The sequence below is a fragment of the Mus musculus genome, chromosome 9, assembly GCF_000001635.26.
Source record: "Mus musculus strain C57BL/6J chromosome 9, GRCm38.p6 C57BL/6J".
NCBI classification, from domain to species: Eukaryota; Metazoa; Chordata; class Mammalia; order Rodentia; family Muridae; genus Mus; species Mus musculus.
Genome location: NC_000075.6, coordinates 123101039 through 123113224, shown reverse-complemented (window position 1 = coordinate 123113224; position 12186 = coordinate 123101039). Strand labels below are relative to the sequence as shown.

Sequence of the window (12186 nt, the reverse complement as noted above, 5' to 3'; positions counted from 1 at the left end):
CGCCTCTCCCCACCGCGCCTGCGCGTCATCAGCCCGCGCGGTGGCCGCTCCCGCAGCCGCGGCTGCCGCCACCGCCTGGAGCTCCATGGGCTTCTCCTTCGCACCGCCCCGTGTGAGGCCGAGTCCGGCAAGCCGTGGCGCCGGGTGCCCGTGCCATCGCGGACGCTGGCGGCTGGGCCCCGGGGCAGCAGCAGGCGGCGCGGGACTGCTAGCTGCCTCCAGATTGACGGTCAGTGCAGTGGGGAAGCCCCAGAAGGAGGGAGGCGCGGGGCCCCAGCCGGGACTGGATGGGAAGCGCGCAACCCGAGCGCTCGGGCCGGAGTCGAAGTAGCCGAGCGCGCGCACGTGAGACACTTCAGGAAGGCGGAAGTCGTGCTGCCCATGAGGGACCATCTCCTCAACCCCCTCCTAGTTGGTCCCTAGGATGGCTGAAGGAAAGAGACCATGGATCCCTCATTAGGTCACTGGTCGGGAAGGGTCTGCACCAGGAATGGGGCGCCAGCTTCTCAATTTTCTCACCCCTCCTTCCATTCCAGGGATCGATCTCTGTCCTGTCTTCCCTCATCCTTTCCTCCCCTACTGCCCATCATCAGATAATGGCCCAGAGCTTTGCAAGTTACCCTTGCCCCGTGCGGTTGCTGGAGTATTGTCCCAAAGAGAGTAGGGAGAGTGTCTTGCACTTCGGGATGCCTGGATGGAAGGGATCTCCGGGGAAGATGGATAACTTCATGAAAGAAAACCGACCCTGGGAGGATATGGGACCTAGGTTATCCAGAAAGGATGCCTGCAAGGTGAAGCTGGGGTCATAGTGAGGGGCCCTTTAAGGAAGAGAGGGGATATGAACTAAGTTTTAAAGGGTCTCTCTGAGAAAATGAGGGGAGACTTGGTAGAGACTTACCTGGTGTTCTATTTTAAACAAAAGTAACCCTTCAGCTTAATCATCAAGAAATAAAAGGTGCTGGCCACCCTTTGCCTTTAATCCCAGCGTTTGGGAGACAGAGCTAGGCGGATCTCTGAATTCGAGGTCAGCCTGTTCTACACTGTGAGTTCAAGGACAGCCTGAGCCACATAGTGAGATCCTGTCTCAAAGACACTGCCCCCACTCGTCGAAAAAAGGCTTTTTTTCTCTTGTGCTAACTAAGTAAGTAAACAGAACACTAACCAGAGTCCTCCAGGGTAGAAGGGAAGGCTCTTGTGAGCATAGCCACAGAGCATGGTGATTAGAGTTGTCATAGTGGATTACTGACTACGCTGAGATTTCAACAGTAACAGGAAGTGCCTGGCTATATTCCTAGGTACTGAACTGTTAGCTGCTGAGCCCTCAAATGATAGCCTCTTCTTGATAGACTGGATATGAATTTCCTGCGTCCATACATAATACTTACTACAGGTGCTCCTGAGACGGCTTCCTGTAGGGTTGGACTTTGCCCTCTAGGGTAACTGGAAAAGGTGGAGCCAGACGGCTTTCTTCCTTTTTTGGAGGAACAGATGCCACACTTGATATAGCACCTAGACACCATCTCTGGTTGAACAACTAGATTCTGTGTGAGGAACTGGTGAAATAGCAAGGGACTCCTGCTAGTAGGGTATCTCGTGCTAGAGATGACTGGAAAGAGAGACCATTTGAATATATAGTGGGGTGGGGGTGGGGTAGGGTGAAGATTGAAAAGTCAGAAAAGATACTGGAAGAAAGTTTGACTTGAGTTTAACTACTATGAGCCATTTTCCTGGGAAAAAGTCTTTGGGCATATCTTTAAAAGTGTGTTAGTGGCAGAACAGTAGCATGTGCAAAGGCCCTAGGTTCCCTCCCCAGCACCACACGGGCATATCCTACCCCCGACAGCAGACAACAGGTTCTTTCTGAAGAAGGGTCAGTGTTATCTATTTGGTGACTGATTTTATGAGTAATATCTGGTATTAGGTTCAGAAGACTTCAAGAAACATAAACAGTGGAGTTTATATTCTCTGCTGGAACACTGCTGTCATCACTAGTTATTTTTCCTATGTGATGCTAGAGCATTTTCATCATATTCATTGAATGCATTAGATGTCCTTAAACCTCATAACTCATAGTTCTTATTTATTGAAGCTATTCAAAGAACATATTAGAACCAGAAAAATGAAATACCCAAGGATGGCACATTATATTGTGTTATACCAGTTTGCTTTTTCATTTCTCTTGGGGTTTTTGTTTGTTTCATGCTGTTTTGTTGTTGTGTCTTTTATAAAACCCAGGCTCTATTAACTTTCTATGACACTGTGTGATGCTTGTTGTATGCCAAGAACTTTACAAAGATTCAATTCTCAGAATAGCCTTATGAGGGCAATTTTACAGTTTAGGAAACAGGCACAAATAGCATAAGTGTCTGAGCAAAGTCACAGAGCACATAACTAATATGTAGCAGAGGCAGGATTTGAGTGGAGGCTTTGTGGCTCCCAAATGTCACTTTCTGTAGCCTCTCACAAACTCCATGTCATCTACCAGGGGACCTAATGCAGAACACCCATGTTTGTTATGAGGCTGGTAACTATCCTGTAAAATACTGCTCAGTTTCATTCCATCAATTTTTGATGCTGGTGCTGGAGGCTCATGAGTCCTGGGAAAATATTCTGTCATGGAGTTATATCCCTAGGCCACAGATTTCGTTTCAAAAGCAAGGATGGATATTCTAGCCTGAATTCACTTCTCTTGAATCCTTTCTAGAAGAACACGGAATATGATTAAGTCCTGTCCCTGTTTAGTTCACTTTATCAGATAAAGGAAAAAGTTATGTGCAAAGCAAGGCTAAACGCCAACTCGCTAAGAAGAGAGCCCTCCAGAGCGGAACCTGGGATATCTGGAATGAAGGGAAGGGTTGACTGTGTGATATGCGTGCTTAGAGAGCCAAACATTCAGGAAGTGTCCTAATGACGTTCTCATGGACCAAAAACACGTGAAGAATTAGGCACTTGCTTAAAAGACGTATAGGATTTACTATAGCTGAGGAGTCCAGGCCCTTGAGCTAGTACATGAACCAGATAGTAAAATGAAGTACTCAATTGAGCTGGTTGGTAATTAGGGCTGTAATAAGGCACTAATTGTGCAAGTTAAGCACCAAGTACAAGAGGGAAAAGAGCTGCTGCTAACAGCAATAACATGTAAAGAAGAAGTAAATATGTCCCACCCACCCTGGTTCATTAAAGCTATAAAAGCTACTTAGCAAAAGCGCCTGGGGCAGTGCTCTGAACTCTTAGAACCTCAGCAAGGGGATGTTTCCTAAGGATCTGTTTCCTTTGCATTTGTCCTGCCTGGGCCTTATTTATGAATACTAGATATAAACAGCCTTTCATAATTTAACCTTGAGTCTGCATGTCATGTCCTAGATCTTGTGGTTTGGGACCATAGCAATGGAAAAATTGGTAGCAATACATGAGCCACACTTATTATTTCATTATTAGGGAAAGGCTCCTCCATGTTTCATGTTAAGAGACCTGTCTAAGCTTCATAAGGTCCTGTGTGAGAAAATGAGTCACACATCCCACTTTCCAGGTATATAGTACACCACCCTAAGAGCTGTGCTCAAAGACTGAGGGCTAAACTGGGGATAATATTTCAGTATTGACCTAGAAGGGAAGGAGGTTGACACCACACCGCTTCTAGTTACACTTTTGAAAATCGTTTGCTTTCCTCTTGGGAAATTTCCTGAGTCACTTAGCCAAGTTACTCCTGGCAGTCAGATGTGACGACGATAGAGCTAGAGGCAAATATCGGTGCTCTCATCATCCCAGGACTTTGCAGGAAAGTTAGGAAATCATATCCTGGGACTTGTGGCCTTCAGGATGCACAAACACTTGATTGAAGTGTTTGAGTTTTCTTCGATGACTAAGGCCGTTGGTTGTCTCCCATTCAGTGTCAGGGGTGTGGGAATACCTTGGGCGAGTTCAGTCTCTCAACTTGACAAATTGAGTTTAGTACCCCTAGCCACAGTCTTGTTGTGGTAAGTCTTAACCTTGGCACATAAAGTCTTATTTCCAGACCAAGTCAGTAGCAGAGAATCCAGAAAGACAGGTTGGTTAGGAAGATAAGGATCTGTAGTGTACAGACTCCAGGGCTTCTAGGGCTGTGCACTGGGCTTGGCTGCTCACTTGCTTTGTGTCTAGAATCTTTTAGCCCCACTTTATCCCAAACCCCTTTCTTGCTAATTTATAAAACTCATACTAATTCTGGACCTACGAAGATTTAAATATTGTCTTGATAGCTCCGTGGGTAAAAGTGCCAACCAAGTCTGACAACTTTAGGTTGACCTCCAGAACTCACATGGTAGGAGAAAAACTACTACCACAAGTTGTCCTCTGACCTATACATGTATCATGCATATCATGCACGGTAAGTACATAAACACATTCTCTCTCTCTCTCTCTCTCTCTCTCTCTCACACACACACACACACACACACACACACACACACACACACACACACAGGTCAGGCAGGAGTGAGACCCTATCTCTAAAATACATATATACTGGAAAAAAATGGCTTAAAATACAGTTTAACTTGGAGTGTTTGTTTTTTGAGCCTGGCTCTCTATGTAGCCCTGGCTATCCTGGAACTCTATGGATCAGACTGGGCTCAAACTCACAGAGATCTGCCTGCTTCTCCCTACTGGGTGCTTGAGCTTCATCTCTGAGCTCTGAACAAGCTGACCCAAGTTTGGAAGAGGCCAACCAGTCTCAGTGGATTTCCAGGAGGTTTTGTTTCAGAGGGCTTGTAAATTGCTTCTGGAAGAAGGAATCTCATATTGGTTTTTCATTTTGCTTTGTTGCTTTGCTTTTTGTTGTTTTGGGGCGAAGGCAGGTGTTGAGGGCCAGGCTAGCCTGGGTATAAAGAAATGCTTTTCTATGCTCTGTTGAGCATTACCAAAAATTAGAAATGTAATGGTCAGTTCGTTAGAAAGAAACATTTGGCAGGGTATGGTGTGTCACATCTTTAATTTGAACACTCAGAGGCAGAGGCAGGTGGATCTTTAGTGAATTCAAGTCGATCAGAGAAGTACAGTGAGACCTGGTCTCCAGAACAAACGACAATGGTCAGTGTGCAGCAGGACAGGAGGAAACGTGCCCTGCCTGCCATTGTCTGTGTTTTGGTAAACTTTAGTACAGACAAGGTTCAGGGTACAGATGTGACATTTACTTTTTTCCCTTTACATTTTTTTTTTTTTAAATGGCAAGCAGAGGGGGAAGCAATCTTGACTGTGTGGAGTTCCCATAAGGCAAGATAGAGCCAGGTCTGCCTGCCTGATTTGCTCTGTCAGGCTCTGGCCACACCCTTACCTGTGTGGAGAAGTAGTGATTCGTTCTGTTATTTTACTGAAGTGTTTCATACATAGCAATTCTTTGTTCATTACTGGATTTTTGGAGTCTCATCAGAAAATGGGTGTACATTTCATAGTCGTTTGGCATCATTAAATTTAGGTTAAGTGTCGCTCAGATAAATGAATTTTCTGCTTGCCTGGTTAATTTTTAAAAAGATTTTATTTATTCACTTTTTGTCTGTGCATATGGTATGTATGTGTGCCTGATATCGTGCCGAGGACTGACTCCAGCTCCTCTGCAAGAGCAATGAGTACCTAACCAATAATAACTCCAAAGTATTAACGAATCACATAAACCCCAAATACAACTTTATTTTTCCTTCCCTAACAATTATAAGTTGCTCTTCCACTTTCACCCCAACTAATCATATAGAAGTTTAGGATAATACAGTCCAAGAGTCTTCAGAGCCCTGAGAAAACAAACAAGTTTAATTTCTGATAAAGACTATAAGACTATATCCTACATCTATTGAATGCAAATCAATTGCTTTAATTAAGCTAAGACCTTAACTAGATCGGCAGGAGTTAAATCTACAAAAATTTAGTTAACAACTAAACACTCTATTTCTGGCGTCAATCTACTTCTCCCGCCTATCAGGAAAAGGGCAGTAGAAGCCTTAGTATAGTAGTTTCTCTACACCTCCGAATTTGCAGTTTGACATGACCATCACCTTAAGGCTTTGGTACAAAGGGAACTTAAACCCCTGTGTTTAGATTTACATTCTGAGCCATCCCTCCAGCTTCCCTTCCCTCAACCCCCATTCATTTCTAAAGCTCCTAGGACCTGGGCCATTCACCTACAAAGTCAGCTTGTGAATAAATGCTTTGTATGATTGACTCTAAAGTGGACTAAGAGTTCAATACCAAAAACAGTTCCATTAAACTTGAGGTTGATGTAAATTCTCTAGGTATATTTCAAGAAGGTTCTGAAAAGATGCCAGACTGTTTGAGATGACATTTTAAGGGACTGTGAGGACTGAAAGTCATTTAATCCTGATAGAAACTAGTTTAAACAGGAATTAAATGTTTAGGATGAGTTTAAGGGGAATAGCAGCCAGGCCCTCTCCTCCTTACATCATCTACCACGATAGATTTGCTGGGACTGACCTAGAGTCTCCCATTTAGGAGTTCCTGCAGCTTACTGATGTGTGTAAATTGATGAAACAGATTTATCTATATAGTTTCTACTTGTAGGGACCTAAATGGTTTACTCATGATAGTTGGTGTTGTATATATATTTAGATGACCCTTGTCTTTATGACTAGGGAAAATAATTGGGGAAGATTTGAATTGGCTTAACCAGCTTGGCTCATTGTCTTTTGCTCCTGTTACTTTACACAGCCTCACATCCACTTTCATGCTGTTAAGGAATGCACTTGTGGGTGGGAGAACTAGATTGGGTGAGTGGGTGTAATGTTTTAGAAACAAAGTCTTCACACAGTGATTTAAAAGGGAGTCTAAGGATTCAGAATCAGACCTGGCTGAAGTATTTCAAGACTTCAGGAGGGGATCTTGCCCTTCAGGAACAGAGGAAGTAGAAAAGGACCAGGGGTACTGGCTGGGACGAAGGTAGCATGTGGGTCTTTGCTCTTTCTATTTAAATATTACATTTTTATTAATACATTGAGAATGTCATACATACTCACAATATATTTTGAGAATTTGTGTGTTTATGTGATGGCCATACCTTTGATTGCAGGACTGCAACCAGGTTTTTCATAGAGCAAGTAGTAGACTGATATAGGGATTTGCCCTTATCCAGCAAGTGATCATGAACCATAACCATGGTAACTGGACTCTGCCTATGAGTCTAGCAAATGCAAAGCCTGAGTAATGGGTCACAGTAGGAAGGCCTGGAGCTGCCCATCTGTGAACAGATGAGTAACACCTCAAGAAGCAACCAGCAGTCAAGCCCCAGGAGCTCTGGGCCACAGGCGCCACTTCATGCAATGCGTTTGTGCTTGCCGGCCTGTGGTAGAAGAACATGCTTGCCGTCAAGCACAGTGAAGCCTGTGCTGTATACAAGACTCTGTACCAGAAGAAGGTGGCTTGGTTTGAGTTTCTTAAACACCAATTTCAAAAATTTTGGCTTTAAGGACATTTTCACCTAATTTCCTTACAGTCAGTCTCTCTCTCTCTCTCTCTCTCTCTCTCTCTCTGCCTGTGTCTCTCTCTCTCACACTCACACACACCTCAAAGTAGATTCTGACATGTACCATACCATCTAAGCTTGTGAGCTTGGAGCATTAAGAGACTTGCTGCTCTTCCAGAGATCCTGACTTTGTTTCCCAGCATCCATTTCAGGAGTCTCAGTCTTCTGTAATTCCAACTCCAGGAGATCTGATGCCCTCCTCTGACCTCTTCAGGTATGTCCATGTCCATGCACATACCTACACACAAACTCATACATGTACAATTAAAGACTGGGAACCCCAGCACTCCCAAATGCCTTCCTCCATTCTAAATCCCCTGTCTTCTTGCCAAAGGCTTTGTGCCTGTGCCTCTCTGGTCCTTGAGTATTCTTCTCTTAGGTGAGAATTATTAGTTTCAACTAGTGATTGCTAACACGTGGTGGGAGAGCTCCTTTTGATGTTATAAAACATCCCCAAAGTACAGTATAGGTTGCTATAATTTAGATTAGGAAAAAGATCATTTTCCTCAGATCTTTGGTGAAGAACTGGTAGCCACTTAGAGGAACAGAAAACCTAGTATCACCAAAATAGGACTACAGCTGGTTGCCTTATTGCCCTCTTGGGCTCCTTGGCTTCTGGACTTCGCCATCTCATCTGCCTTATCTGTCAACAGCCAGGGTGGCCTTGCCATAGGGTTGCATAGTCCCTCACAACTTCTCCTTCTCCACTCCAACACAGTCTTGCGTGTGCATAGCCTAGATGCCCAGTCCTCCCTGCCAGGTGTCCAGGCCCTCCTCACCTCTGTCTGTAATTCTCGCATCCCACTTTTCATGAGTCCTTACCCTGGGATGGACAAGTCTGCTCATCTCGCTCTGCGCTCATGTGGTTTTGTGATTTTTTTGCTTTGTTGTTGTTTTCATCCTGCTTACCCCATATTGCACTACTTGTTAGTCACCTGGTTTGACAACTTCCTTCATGCAAACACTTTGAATTTGAGCACATAATGCATGCAGCCAGGCTGCAGAGCTCAACAAAATGGGGCTTGTAAGTCAGCCTAGGAAAACAAATGAGCCCAGTCTTCCTGGATGGGGGAAGGGGGAGCAGAGCAGGGCAATACCCACATTCCTACCCTCACATCTCAAGGGATTGGTGGGGCAGGGGTGGGGTGGGGTGGAGTGCTGTACAGTTCTTTGCACACAGTGCCTGCTCCTTCAAGATCATGCTGTGTTGAGTAAAGAGAGACTTCAGACAAGGAGAAGGGTAAAGGGGCTAGGAGGGGACCCTAGAGGAGACTACTCCTCTGAAGGTATGGCTGGCCTGTAAGGAATGGTGTTGGGAAGGGGATAATCCTGGGCCTCTCCTAGCTTGAGCATCCAGCTCTACCAGGCTCCTCAGAAGCAAGGACAGGTAAAGGGAGGTGGAATTTGGCAGAGTTGCTGTTGAGCTGTAAGGTTAGTCCAAACAATAAGAAAAGATCATCTTCTACCTTTGTTGTTGGAGGAAGTCTGAAGGGATTATAGACACCTTTTTTCACATTGGATCCTTTAGTGAGAATTCTGGAATTCTGGTTTCTTTCAAAAATGTTATGTTTTTGTTTTAACCCAAGGTATTGGGGGTATGGGGCTGCTTTGGACTGCAGCAGCTGACTATGATTTGCTTCATGCTCTAGCAGAGGCGTGGTTTCTGCTGTTGTGTGACATTTGGAACTCTGGGGACTTTTCAGAGGGCATATAAATGCTAGGGCCTTGGGAGAGGTGGCAGTCTTCCTCTTCTGTAACCACTGTCACTGGTCAGTGGTTGTTGGTTGCTAGGGAGGTTGGATTCAGTTAGAAGTTGTGCTCAAAGAAGAAACAAAAAATTAGATTCAGAAATCTGTATCTTTCTTCCCTCTAGAATGGCCAGGTGTTAGGGAACCTTGCTTGCACTCTTGGGATAATCATGAAACTTGGATATGGGTGGGAAAGCCACCCTCAGCATGGCCCTGGCCTCTGGTTTTGCCAGGTGGGTCTTTTCCTCATCTTCCACATCAAGGAGGCTCTTGTTCCCAGCAAAGGGTTGGAAAATAGCTCCTTCTGTACAGTGTTTGGTTCCAGAACATTCTGGCTTCTTGTGTAAATATTAGTCCACCTGTTTCATGATCCTGCTTGGTCTAAGCTTTCTCACCTGAAAAGAAGCAGTCCAGGCCTTGTGGCCCTGGGGTTACTATTTACTAGTGAGCACATGGATTGAGGGGCTGTTTAGTGCCAAGTGAGAGGCAGGGCTACATGTTCCCTGAAGGAGCCTTACACCCCAAATGAGTAGCCTTTCTTTACAGATACCTCTAGAAGATCTTTACTAGCCTTGCCATCTTGCAGAAGTATGCAGAGAGCACTGTAGACCCAGAAGGAGCAGTGGTTAGTTATAGAAGAGGAAGACAGCCACACAAAGAGATGCTGGAATTAAAATGATCTGCACGGGTTGATGTTGGTGACTGTGAAGCCCTAAGGATGCATCCAAGGCATTGGTGTTCACGAAATTATTCTAGAAAAAAATGAGTGGCTATTGTGCTGAGGCAGGAGCAAGAGTCCCATTTTGTATGCACTCAATCTCTCTGTTTCTTTTCTCTTAAATTTTATTTTGATGTTTCCATCTAACCATCCAAATGATTGACAGGTGTTTCTGTTTTGAAACAAGTATGGGTGAGCCAGGCATTGTGGTACATGCCTTTTATCAGAGGCAGTTGGATCTCTTTGAGTTTCAGGATAGCCAAGGCTACATAGCAAGACTGTGTCTCAATCCCCCAACCTCCTCTCCAAAAAAAGGGGCGGGGGGGGGGGGGGAGTCCCAATTGCCTGGGAAACTTTGCTTATGCCTTAGTAAAACTCTGCAAAAACTTTAGTGACACCATTCCTTGACATCGTTGCTACATGTACAACTGAAAACGAAAAGCTGCTGAAGGGCAGAATGAAGTTAACTACCTCTGTCACTGGGTATTTAACTTTGGTGGTCTCCCATTTATGAAAAATACAGCCCTCATGACAATTAGATAGAGCACTAATGTGAAAGAGATGACAGAAGCTTGTGCTGTCAGGGCAGTGGAGTGTTTGTTACTGATCATCTACATCACAGGAAGCTAAGGCACGATGATCTGTTTCTTAGTGGGTGGCGATTGGGTTCAGCAACTTTTCTGTGAAGATTCAGAGTAGGTACTTGGCTTGCATGTTGATACAGCCCCCGCCTTAGCTGGGTAATTCTTTCACCAGGCAGAACCACCAGAGGCCTTCTGTAGGGTTGAGCTTTAATAAAATTGCTAGAGCACAGGTGATAAACATGCAGACCCACTCAGTGGAAGAAAGCTTGTCCCTGGAGTGTGTTGCTCTTCTGTTGTGGGATATTAGCTATTTATTGGGTTTGATTTGTAGTTGAATAGAATTTAAGTTCTAGAATTTGCTAGGCACAGGTTAGTTCCCATACATTCCTGTTCTTCAGTTTCTCATTGTCCTGCTTAGTGCTTCAGAAAGTGAACCTACATCATTTGTTCAGGCAGCACTGAACTTTCCTCAGAGAGCAAGCATGGGATTGCTCAGCTAGAAAATTTTGGTTGATGACCAAGAGACATTGTGTCACAACAGAGAAAGTTAATTACTCTCTGTATGTTACAGCTTTGTTCTCCAGCACTGTGTTCCTGCTGTAGGACAGTGCTCTAATTTGTTACTCTGTTCATTTAGCTAGGCATGTGACACACTTAGCTACCTGTCTGTCTTGAATCTTAAGCTAATTTGGAGCAGAACGGACTGTGCATGATTAGCCTAAGCAACATTTCACTCTGTTTAGCTTTCCCACTTTCATGACTGTGCTCCGTTCCAACCATATCTTCTTTCTGATGAGGAAAAAGGAGGAATCAAGTTTAGGTTAGTCTAACAAAGCCATTGAAAACCCAGAGCTTTCAAGAGACTGTGGGCTGGGGCTGTACACGGTCATTTCTTCACCTGTAGAGTGACTTGCTCTCCAAAGATTAAGCCACTGTGCTACATGTGCCTTTCCATGGTTTCTATATGTGGGAATGAGCTGAGCCATCAAATTCCCAGTGAGAATTCTGGTTAGTGTCACAACAAGTATAGCAGCTGAGAGGAACAGAGGACATCTCTGTGCTCTGTTCTTTAGCCCGTTGTGGATGGACATGCAATACTGATTCTTAGTTAATTCTCTTTTTTTGTTTGTTTAAAGCTTTTTATTTATTTGTATGTTATTCTTTATTTAACCAAGCATGGTGGTCCCACTCCTTCAATCCCAGCACCCTGGATGCAGAGACAGGTGGACTCTGTGAGTTCAAGAACAGCCTGGTCTACAAAGCAAGTTCCAAGACAGCCAGGGCTACACAGAGAAACTTTGTCTCAAAAGCCAATAGTAATTATTATTATTAAAGTTAGCATACAAAGTAATGATTTTCTTATGGCGTTTTCATGCTTATTTCACTATACTTTGTTCTGTTTCATTCCCAGTTCTTAGTCATTGTATCTCCGGAGGTCAGTGTTGTAACTGTTGGGACGAATGCTGGTTAGCCATCACTTTTCCACTGGAATAATGTCTTTTGAAGAGAATACTTGTGCAGGGCCAGTGAGCTATGCAGGGTGTTCAACATAGGCCCCTCCCCAGAACCCTCTAGCTCTGGTACCAACAACTCTGGTAGGGGCAGTGCTTCACAGGTGGGAACATAGTGGCT

General features: G+C 44.5%; 1 protein-coding gene across 21 annotated transcripts in view; it reads left to right on the top strand.

Annotated features, from left to right (window-relative positions):
* The first annotated feature begins 30 nt into the window (after positions 1-30).
* Zdhhc3 (zinc finger, DHHC domain containing 3) overlaps positions 31-12186 on the top strand; it is a 47036-nt gene continuing 34880 nt past the window's right edge. For 14 of the 21 annotated variants that reach the window (NM_001372547.1, NM_001372538.1, NM_001372546.1 and 11 more), the window contains exon 1: positions 31-229. The gene's annotated coding sequence lies outside the window, so the exon portion shown is untranslated. Of the gene's footprint in view, positions 230-536; positions 792-12186 lie in introns of all 21 variants that reach the window. The other 7 variants (XM_006512251.2, XM_030244556.1, XM_030244557.1 and 4 more) reach the window with 3 other exon arrangements.